Source organism: Bos mutus, chromosome 23 (assembly GCF_027580195.1).
Source record: "Bos mutus isolate GX-2022 chromosome 23, NWIPB_WYAK_1.1, whole genome shotgun sequence".
Taxonomy (NCBI): domain Eukaryota; kingdom Metazoa; phylum Chordata; class Mammalia; order Artiodactyla; family Bovidae; genus Bos; species Bos mutus.
The window spans coordinates 24423014-24435152 of record NC_091639.1 but is presented as its reverse complement, the minus strand read 5'-3'; positions in this window follow the sequence as shown (position 1 = coordinate 24435152).

Genomic DNA, 12139 nt, shown 5'->3' with positions numbered 1-12139 from the left:
TTTGCAATCCCATGGACTGTAGCCTGCCAGGCTTCTCTGTCCATGGAATTCTCCAGGCAAGAATACTGGAGTGGGTTGCCATTTCCTTCTCTAGGGGATCTTCCCGACCTAGGGATAGAACCCACGCCTCCTGTCTTGCAGGCTGATTCTTTACCACATAAATCATTGTGAAAATATAATTGTAAGTCAGTATATAGTTCTAAATTCCATATATTTTAATAATATTAAGGAGTTGGATAGATTTCAGAGAAAGATAACTTAATTGGTTAAAGTGAAAGTGTTAGTCACTCATTGTATCCAACTCTTTGTGACCCCATGGTCTGTCCCCGGAAATATCCAGGCAAGAATACTGGAGTGGGTTGCCTTTCCCTTTTCCAGTGGATCTTCCTGACCTAGGGATCACACCCGGGTCTCCTGTATTGTAGGCAGATTCTTTATTGTCTGAGCTACCAAGGAATTGTTTGAGAAGATGATTCAGTTCAGTTATGAACTGAATCTTAAGTAGCTCAGTCATGTCTGACACTTTGGGACCCCATGGACTGCAGCATGCCAGGCTTCTCTGTCCATCACCAACTTGCAGAGTTTACTCAAACTCTTGTTCATTGAGTCGGTGATGCCATCCAGCCGTCTCATCCTCTGTTGTCCCCTTCTCCTCTGTCCTTCAATCTTTCCCAGCATCAGGGTCTTTTCCGATGAGTCAGTTCTTCCCATCAGGTGGCCAAAGTATTGGAATTTCAGCTTCAACATCAGTCCTTCCAGTAAATATTCAGGACTGATTTCCATTAGCATAGATTGGTTGGATCTCCTCACAGTCCAAGGAACTCTCAAGAGTCATCTCCAACAACACAGTTCAAAAGCATCAAACTTCAGCGCTCAGCTTTCTTTATAGTCCAACTCTCACATCCATACATGACAACTGGAAAAACCATAGCTTTGACTAGACAGACCTTTGTTGGCAAAGCAATGTCTCTGCTTTTTAATATGCTGTGTAGGTTGGTCATAGCTTTTCTTCCAAGGAGCAAGCATCTTTTAATTTCATGGTTGCAGTCACCATCTGCAGTGATTTTGGAGCCCAAGAAAATAAAGTCTCTCACTGTTTTCCCCATCTATATGCCATGAAGTAATGGGACCAGATGCCATGATCTTAGTTTTCTGAATGTTGAGCTTTAAATTAACTTTTATCAAGAGGCTCTTTGGTTCTTCTTTGCTTTCTGCCATAAGGGTGGTGTCATCTGCATATCTGTGGTTATTGATATTTCTCCTGGTAATCTTGATTCCAGTTTGTGCTTCATCCAGCCCAGTGTTTCTCATGATGTACTCTGCATATAAGTTAAATAAGCAGGGTGACAATATACAGCCTTGACATACTCCTTTCCTGATTTGGAACCAGTCTGTTGTTCCATGTCCAGTTCTAACTGTTGCTTCTTGACCTACATACAGATTTCTGAGAAGGCAGTTCAGGTGGTCTGGTATTCCCATTTCTTCAAGAATTTTCCCACAGTTTATTGTGATCCACACAGTCAAAGGCTTTGGCATAGTCAATAAAGCAGAAATAGATGTTTTTCTGGAATTCTCTTGTTTTTTCAGTGATCCAGTGGATGTTGGTTGAAGTACTGTTGAAGCCTAAAATGGAGAATTTTGAACATTACTTTACAAGTGTGTGAGATGAGTGCAATTGTGCAGTAGTTTGAACATTTTTGGCATTGCCTTTCTTTGGGATTGGAATGAAAACTGACCTTTTTCCAGTCCTATGGCCACTGCTGAGTTTTCCATATTTGCTGGCATATTAAATGCAACACTTTCACAGCATCATCTTTTAGGATTTGAAATAGCTCAACTGGAATTCCATCACCTCCACTGGCTTTGTTCTTAGTGATGCTTCCTAAAGCCTACTTGAATTCGCATTCAAGAATGTCTGGCTCTAGCTGAGTGATTACACCATTGTGATTATCTGGGTTATAAAAATCTTTTTTGTATAGTTCATCTGTGTATTCTTGCCACCTCTTCTTAATATCTTCTGCTTCTGTTAGGTCCATACCATTTCTGTCCTTTTTTGAGCCCATCTTTGCATGAAATGTTCCCTTTGTATCTCTAATTTTCTTGAAGAGATCTCTAGTCTTTCCCATTCTATTGTTTTCCCCTATTTCTTTGCACTGACTGCTGAGGAAGGCTTTCTTATCTCTCCTTGCTATTCTTTGGAACTCTGCATTCAAATGGGTATATCTTTCCTTTTCTCCTTTGCCTTTCACTTCTCTCCTATTCACAGCTATTTGTAAGGCCTCCTCAGACAACCATTTTGCCTTTCTGCATTTCTTTTTCTTGGGGATGGTCTTGATCACTGCCTCTTGTACAATGTCATGAACTTCTGTCCATAGTTCTTCAGGCACTCTATCAGATCTAGTCCCTTGAATCTATTTCTCACTTCCACTTTATAATCATATGGGGTTTGATTTAAGTCATACCTGAATAGTCTAGTGGTTTTCCCTACTGTCTTCAATTTAAGTCTGAATTTGTCAATAAGGAGTTCATGGTCTGAGCCATAGTCAGCTCCTGATCTTGTTTTTGCTGACTGTATGGAACTTCTCCATCTTTGGCTGCAAAGAATATAATCAATCTGATTTTGGCATTGACTATCTAGTGATGTCCATATGTAGAGTCTTCTTTTTGTTGTTGAAAAGAGTGTTTGCTATGACAGTGTGTTCTCTCAGCAAAACCCTATTACCCTTTGCTCTGCTTCATTCTGTACTCAAAGGTCAAATTTGCCTATTACTCCAGATATTTCTTGACTTCTTACTTTTGCATTCCAGTCCCCTATAATGAAAAGGACATCTTTTTAGGGTGTTAATTCTAGAAGGTCTTGTACGTCTTCATAGGATCATTCAGCTTCAGCTTCTTCAGCATTACTGGTCAAGGCATAAACTTGGATTACTGTGATGTTGAATGGTTTGCCTTGGAAATGAACAGAGAAGATGGATAAATTCTGCTATTGTATTCCATCTAAGGAGTCATTTCCAAATGTAAATGAAATCTATATACTAGATAATAGATTGAGTAGTTCATTACAAAGTTGTAGACATTTAAAGCAATTTCTCCACAGTCAGGGATAACTATTATTCTATTTTCAATAAAATTCAAAGGTTATTTTATGCACATATTAATTATACAGTTTTTACAGGAAACTATATCATTCTGTAGGAGTTTGATAAGCTGATAATAACATCTCCAATATACATTCAGTTAAAATCACTGCAGATGGTGACTGCAGCCATGAAATTAAAAGATGCTTACTCCTTGGAAGGAAAGTTATGACCAACCTAGACAGCATATTCAAAAGCAGAGACATTACTTTGCCAACAAAAGTCCGTCTAGTCAAGGCTATGGTTTTTCCAGTGGTCATGTATGGATGTGAGAGTTGGACTGTGAAGAAAGCTGAACACCAAAGAGTTGATGCTTTTGAACTGTGGTGTTGGAGAAGACTCTTGAGAGTCCCTTGGACTGCAAGGAGATCCAACCAGTCCATTCTGAAGGAGATCAGCCCTGGGATTTCTTTGGAAGGAATGATGCTAGAGCTGAAACTCCAGTACTTTGGCCACCTCATGTGAAGAGTTGACTCATTGGAAAAGACTCTGATGCTGGGAGGGATTGGGGGCAGGAGAAGAAGGGGATGACAGAGGATGAGATGGCTGGATGGCATCACTGACTCGATGTGAGTCTGAGTGAACTCCGGGAGATGGTGATGGACAGGGAGGCCTGGCGTGCTGCGATTCATGGGGTTGCAAAGAGTCGGACACGACTGAGCAACTGAACTGAACTGAAGATAAACTCTATTCAACCCTGAGGTTACAACTTTATTTTCACATTGTTCTCTGAGAAGAAATGAGGTGCTATTTTATTTAATACCTTTGCTATGAAATTATAAGGTAGAATTAAAGTATATGGTATGAACATATCACTGAAGATGATTTTTGCCACTAGTAAAAGAAAATCCAATCTACTTTACTTTTCTTTATTGTCTCACATAACAGATTTGAGGTAAGGAATCTCCAGAGATGGTTATCACCAACAATGTTAAATAAAGCTGGGAAAGAGAATTGCATCTTCTCCTGTGCTTTTAAAGGGAGCAACTGGGCTTTTACTAGAGTGTTCCCAGTAGACCCACTTCCCCATATACTGGGAGGACCCTGGATCACAATGGCAGCTCAGACAAGCTGTGATTTACCATTTGTCATGTGACCCTGTCTCCCCTGATACACATGGGAAGAGCAGGAGCAAAGCCATTTGTGTTAGAAAGAAAAGAATGGTAGATGGGGTAGGGAAAAATGATTTTAGGGTAAGAAAACTATAGTATCTGGTCCTTTTAGAGTGTATTTTTAATTATTTCCTCATGAAAGATGATAGATTCTTTTTTCTAATTTTCATTTTAATTTATTTAAGATGATAGATTCTTGATAGACCACATCAATTCAAAGTTTTTTTTTTTTAAACACTCAGTATTAAATTCCAGCCATACTCAAACCCCCAACTCCAAAAGCAAAAGGGTTATTATTTGTTTGTTTTAGAACTTAATATACTGACCATAACCCTAACCCTAACCCTAACCCTGCTTATTTAACTTATATGCAGAGTACATCATGAGAAATACTGAGCTGGATGAAGCACAAGCTGGAATCAAGATTGCCGGGAGAAACATCAATTACCTCAAATATGCAGATGACACCACCCTTATGGCAGAAAATGAAGAAGAACTAAAGAGCCTCTTGATGAAAGTGAGAGGAGAGTGAAAAAGTTGGCTTAAAGGTCAACATTCAGAAAATAAAGATCATGACATCCAGTCCCATCACTTCATGGGAAATAGATGGCGAAACAGTGGAAACAGTGGCTGACTTTATTTTTGGGGGCTCCAAAATCAGTGCAGATGGTGATTGCAGCCATGAAATTAAACGACGCTTAAGCTGTGGTGCTTTTGAGCTTTTGAGCTTAAGCTGTGTGTGCTTTTGAGCTGTGGTGTTGGAGAAGACTCTTGAGAGTCCCTTGGACTGCAAGGAGATCCAACCAGTCCATTCTAAAGAAGATCGGTCCTGGGTGTTCTTTGAAGGAATGATGCTAAAGCTGAAACTCCAGTAGGCCACGTCATGCGAAGAGTTGACTCATTGGAATGCTGGGAGGGATTGGGGGCAGGAGGAGAAGGGGACGACAGAGGATGAGATGGCTTGATGGCATCACTGACTCGATGGACGTGAGTCTGAGTGAACTCCAGGAGTTGGTGATGGACAGGGAGGCCTGGCGTGCTGTGATTCATGGGGTCGCAAAGAGTCGGACACGACTGAGCGACTGAACTGAACTGAACTGAAAATCACTGCAGCCATGAAATTGAAAGACCCTTGCTCCTTGGAAGGAAAGTTATGACCAACCTAGACAGCATATTAAAAAGTAGAGACAGTACTTTGCCAACAAAGATCCGTCTAGTCCAGGCTATGGTTTTTCCAGTTGTCATGTATGGATGTGAGAGTGGGACTGTAAAGAAAGCTGAGTGCTGAAGAATTGATGCTTTTGAACTGTGTTGTTGGAGAAGACTCTTGAGAGTCCCCTGGACTGTGAGGAGATCCAACCAGTCCATCCTAAAGGAGATCAGTCCTGAGTGTTCATTGGAAGGACTGATGTTGAAGCTGAAACTCCAATACTCTGGCTACCTGATGCAAAGAACTGACTCATTTAAAAAGGTGCTGATGCTGAGAAAGATTGAAGGCAGGAGGAGAAGGGGACAACAGAGGATGAGATGGTTGGATATTATCACTGATTTAATGGACATGAGTTTGGGTAAATTCTGCGAGTTGGTGATGGACAGGGAGGCCTGGCATGCTGCAGTCCATGGGATCACAAAGTGTCAGACACGACTGAGCGACTTAACTGAACTGAACTGAATCTTTATGAGGAAAGATGTATTTCCCAGAGAAATTTTTGAAAAAAGATACATAATGAGAAGTGACTAGCTTTTTTTTTGTTGTTTAGCTGCTAAGTCGTGTCTGACTCTTCTGTGACCTCATGGATGGTAGCCTGCCAGGCTCCTCTGTCCATGAGATCTCCCAGGTAAGAATACTGGAGTGGGTTGCCATTTCCTCCTCCAGAGTTCTTCCCTACCCAGTGATCAAGTCCATATCTTCTGCATTGGCAGGTGGATTCTTTACCACAGAGCCACCTGGGAAGCATGATTAGCTTTATGAGATGCTAAAACTTACTATATATCTATAGTAAGATGTATTTTCTTTTGCATTGATTCATTATTTCATTATATACACCAGTAATACAGAGTCCAGATTATACTGCTGACCAACTGAGGTTTAGTTTAGTACAGAGAGCTTCAAGTTGTTGGTAATATATATCCCAAGCTCATTCCTTTCAACAAAATTGTTCCCTGATAAATTAAAATTGAGAAAGCAAAGAAAAATGAGAAAGAAAAAATTAATAAAATAATGGTTATTATTATTTCCATTACTTTCATTGTCATAATTCTGTTTGAAGCATCTAAGTCTTTATAATTCCTGATGGGTAGCTGCTGAGAATGTATAATATTGCAACTACTTTGAAAGACACTTTGACAGTTTCTTGAAAAGTTAAAAGTTATATTTACCATATGATTGAGCAGTTCTTCTCCTTGGAATATCCTCAAGAGATATGAAAATATATGTCCTCACAGATAGATGTGTGCAAAAATTCATAGCCATATTACTCATAATCATCAAAACTGGAAACAATCCAAATATCCATCAGTTAGTGAGTGGATAAACAAAATATGCCACATTCATTCGATGGAATAATTCAGCCATGAAGGAGAATAAATTATGTGAAATGACAATATTTAGAAGAAATGATGATACATGTTACAAAATGAATGAGCTTAGAGAATACTGTACTAAGTGAAATAAGCCAGGCACAAAAATCTATATGTCACATAATTCCATTTACATGAAGCATCTAGAAAAAGGTTAAATTTATAGGCAGAGAAGTCAGATGAGGGAGGTTTTAAATAAGGCTTTAAATATTTACTATTACAATCTCCAAATGTGTAGTCTCATCATTTATATAAGACCCTTGATTTTTCCCAATAATGTGTTCCAGTTTTCAGTATAGAAGCCTTATTTATCTTTTTGGTGTATTCATTACTAGATACCCGTTATTCTTGGTTATTATTGTGAATGGTACCATTATCTTGACTTTGATTTTGATTTGTTTCTGGTAAAGCAGAATATAATTGGTTTTATGTATCCAGATATATTGGTAGTTATTAATCTATAAAATTACCTATTATTTTTATAATCAAGATAATGGTAACTTTAATTCCTTTGCCACATCCTTGTATCTTTTTTTTTTTTTTTTTTTGACATTTTTTATTGTCAAATGATTCCCTGGTGGCTCACACGGTAAAGCATCTACCTGCAATGCAGGATACCTGGATTCGATCCCTGGGTAGGGAAGATCCCCTGGAGAAGGAAATGGCAACCCACTCCAGTACTCTTGCCTAGAAAATTCCGTGGATGGGGAGCTTAGTGGGCTACAGTCCATGGGGTAACAAAGAGTTGGACACGACTGAGCGACTTCACTTTCTAACATCTCAAGTACTTTGGATATCATGGGGAAATTTTAAAATATTTCCCCATTGAGTCTGATATGTGCAATGGGGTAGCTATCCTTTCTTAGACTGAAAAAAATCACTCTTTGTTCTAGTTTTTAATGGAGTAAAAAATTAAATGCAAGTGTTGAATTCTGCCAATTGATATTTTATAATTTAATCAAAATGGTCATATGTCTTTTCTCCTTCTTTCAGTTAATATAGTGAATTACATTAATTTTCAATTGTTAAAGGAACCTTCATTCCTGGAATAGGCTCCATATGACATTGATGCATTTTGCTTTTAATAAAGCACCTGATTTAATTTGCTAATATCCTCTTAAAGTTTGACATCTATGGTTATAAGAATGATGAATCTGTAAATTTCTTTTTGTTTAGGTCCTTGCCAGTTTTTGACATAAAGACTATACAGGTTTCATAAAAGTATTTGAAGTGTCTTTTCTTTAGACGTTTGCATTAAATTAGCATGGTTTCTTTCTTAAATATTTAAAAAAATTTACTGAAGAACAGGCCATTTAAAAAATTATACAAAGAGAGACACCCAAGAGCACTATAAATAAATCAATGTATTCTAAAAAACATTCTAGTAACTCATAGGAGGCAGAGAAAAGAAAAAATACATATAAAATATAGAAGGAACAAATAGAAAACAATGATAAAATGGCAGATTTCAACCTCAACTAACAACTACAATAAATGTAAATGTTTACCACAATAGAGATAGTCCCCTACCACTTAATGATGGTTCAGCTTATGATTTTCTGACTTTTACAATGGTGCAAAAGTGATATACATTCATAGAAATTGTGGATTGAATTTTGATCTTTTTCTGGGTTATCAATATGCAGTATGATACTCTCTCAAAATGCTGGGCAGTGGCAGTGAGCTCCAGCTCCCAGTCAGCCACACTATCTTGAGGATAAACAATCAACACATTTACAACCATTCTACACCCATAAAACCATTCGGTTTCCACATTCAGTACAGGGCTCAATATATTACAAGAGGTATTAAACAACTGTTATAAAACAGGTTGTATGTTAGATGATTATACACAACTGGGGGCCAATATAACTGTCACATTTAAGTTCAGTTCAGTTGTTCGGTCGTGTCCAACTCTTTGCTACCCCATGGACTGTAGCACGCCAGGCCTCCCTGTCCATCACCAACTCCCAGAGCTTGCTCAAACTCATGTCCATTGAGCTGGTGATGCCATCCAACCATATCATCTGTCGTCCCCTTCTCCTGCCTTCAATCTTTCCCAGCATCAGGGTCTTTTCCAATGAGTCAGTTCTTCTCATCAGGTGGCCAAAGTATTAGAGTTTCAGCTTCAGCTTAACATTTAACATTTAAGTTAGTTTAGGGTAAGCTATGATGTTTAGTCGGTTAGGTGTATTAAACACATTTTTGACATTTTCAACTTTTTTAAAATTGTTTTTGTTTTTGGTGTTTTGATATTTTCAACTAATCAGTAAATAACACTATCATAAATAGAGGAAAATCTGTAATCAAACTGCTAGGTGGATAAGATAATGACCCACTAATTAATGTCTATGAGAAGTTCACTTCAATTACAGCAATATAAGTATGTTGAATGAGAGGGCAATGGCAACCCACTCCAGTACTCTTGCCTGGAAAATCCCATGGATGGAGGAGCCTGGTGGGCTGCAGTCCATGGGGTCGCTAAGGGTCGGACACGACTGAGCAACTTCACTTTCACTTTTCACTTTCATGCATTGGAGATGGAAATGGCAACCCACTCCAGTTTCTTGGCTTGGAGAATCCCAGGGACTGGGGAGCCTGGTAGGCTGCCGTCTATGGGGTCACACAGAGTCGGACACGACTGAAGTGACTTAGCAGTAGCAATGCAAAAAAAAAAAAAAAAAAAAGACAAGGGTACAATGTGCAAATATTATCAAAACAGAGCAAAAGAGTCTGTATTAATATAAGATAAAGTAGATTTTAGAACAAATAAAATTACCAGGAACAGAGGAGGAACATTACATAAAGATAAAAATATTCTCCATCACGTAAACAATGCAATCCTGAATGTGTTGCACCCAACAACGTAGCTGAAAAATAGGTGAAGAAAAAACTGATCAAACTAAAGTGAGAAAAAAACATATTCACAATTATAGCTGGAGATTTCACTATTCCTCTCAAAACAACTAAACAGAAACTCAAGAAGGATGGAAAAGAACTGAACACTATAAACAAATAGGATCTAATCAGTATTTAGAGAACAATATTTACAGACCAATGTTTATAAATAATCCAAAGATCTAAGTGGAGGTTTTATATTTCCAATAAAAATGTAAAAACAACATACCAAAATTTGTGAGATACAGCTAAAACAGTGCTTAGCAAGAAATTTACAGCACTAAATGTTGACTGTAGAGAAGCTGAGAAATCTCGGTATTAATAAAGTAAGTTCCCACCTAAAAGAACTAAAATAAGAAAAGCAAAAAATTCAAGGCAGGCAGAAGGAAGGATTGAGATTCAGACATGCGCAGAAATTAGTGATATTGAAAACAGAACAATATAAAATATCAATAAAATGAAAATTGACCTTTTGAAAAGATCAGTAAAAATGACAAGCTTTTAGCAAGACTGATAAAGAAAATAGTATTTGCAAGTATCAGGAAGAAAACAAGAGATACCCACAGACCCTACAGATACCAAAAAATAATAAAGTGATACTATAAACAACTTTATACACACAAATTTGATAACTTCTGCAAAATGAGCCAACTCCTCAAGAAGTATAAATATAAAAATTCTCACAAGATGAACTGGATAATCTGAACACCTCTACAACTATTTTAAATTTTAATTCTTTATATTTAAACTCAAGAAAAAGAAATCTCCAGAGCCAGGTGGTTTCATAAAATGGATAGTTCTATAAAATGTTTAAAGACTTAAAAATATTTCTAAAATAACAACTGAGTTTAGCAGGGTCTCGGGATGCAAAATAAACCTACACACATCAATTCTATTTCTATATACTTGCAGTGAATACATGGAGTCAAATTTAACAGTAAAATATTATGACCAATCATTCAAAAATGGGATAAATACATAAAAACCTAACAAACATGTATAGAACTTGTATGCTTAAAGTGTTTTAAACACTTGCTTAAATAATCAAAAGTTGTAAGTATTTGGAGAGACATACTATGTTCTTGTATTGGTAGATTCAACATAGTAAACACACTAATTCTCCCCCTTCCCCAATGATCTTTAGGTTTAATGCAATTCCTATAGGTTTGTTTGACAACATTAGAAAGAGATGTCAAGACAAGGGGAGTAGCTCCTTTTCCTACCTGGTGAGAATGACTAGTAAATTTGTGATTTGAAGGTATAAACTTGTTTGTCTATGGTAACGAACTAATGGCAAAAGAACTGCTAAAATAATTCATTATTTATTTTGAAATAGACAACATTTCAGATGCACACCTGGGATCACTGGGCAGTTGCTAGTGGAAAACCAAGGTGGAGTTTTGAAAAATTATGTGGCCAGTAATTATAATGGATAAAGAGGTGTATATTTTGCTCTAGCACAATGAACACAAGATCTAGACCAAAGAGAAAAAAAAAAACCTCTTTCTACATATGATATTAATGGACAAGTCTATGAGAATTCTAGCTGAAATCTCTGTGACTACTTAATAGAAAATGTTTTGGTTCTACAGCTTCCCTGGTGGCTCAGACAGTAAAGAATCCACTTGCAATGTGGGAGACCTGGGTTCGATCCCTGGGTTGGGAAGATCCCTTGGAGAAGGGAATGGTTACCCACTCCAGCATTCTGGCCTGGAGAATTCTGTGGACAGAGGAGCCTAGCAGGTTATAGTCCATGAGGTCACAAAGAGTCAGACACAACTGAGTGACTTTCACTTCACTTCACTCACGATCCAATATTTGAGCTTGTGTTATTTGGAGTCACATATATCTTGGTTCAGTCTGAAATGTGCCATTTTCTACTCCTGTATCCTTGCAAAGGTTATTTAACCTCCAACCATAATTTTACTCTTTTGTAGGATTAGAAAGAGTACTAAAATAACTGAAATGATGTGAGAATTATATTTCAAAAAGATGTATAAAAAGGTCCTTGTATAATTCTGGGTACAAGGTAAAGAGAGCAAAAATTGCTCAATTAATTATAGTCATTTTTATTGCCAAATGGTGAGTACTATCACTAGAACTATTAATGCACATAAAGGATAAATGCTTATCAGAACTGGGTTGGAGTGTAAATTAATGCTGAACTTTAGACAGATAGTTGGCCTCTAAAGTCCATTCTAAATCTGAGATATTACATTTATTCTAAAATAATGTGCAAGAATTATCTAATATAGATTTATATGTTTAAAATTATGTGATTATATCAGAAGATATAATTCATAGTTTTCCCATAGTGTTCTCTTTCCTAAACACTCTGTAATGTTTTCATTAGCAAAGTCTTCTTTTCTTAGGATAAAGCAAGGGAAGTTTAAATAGGGACATATCCCCAGT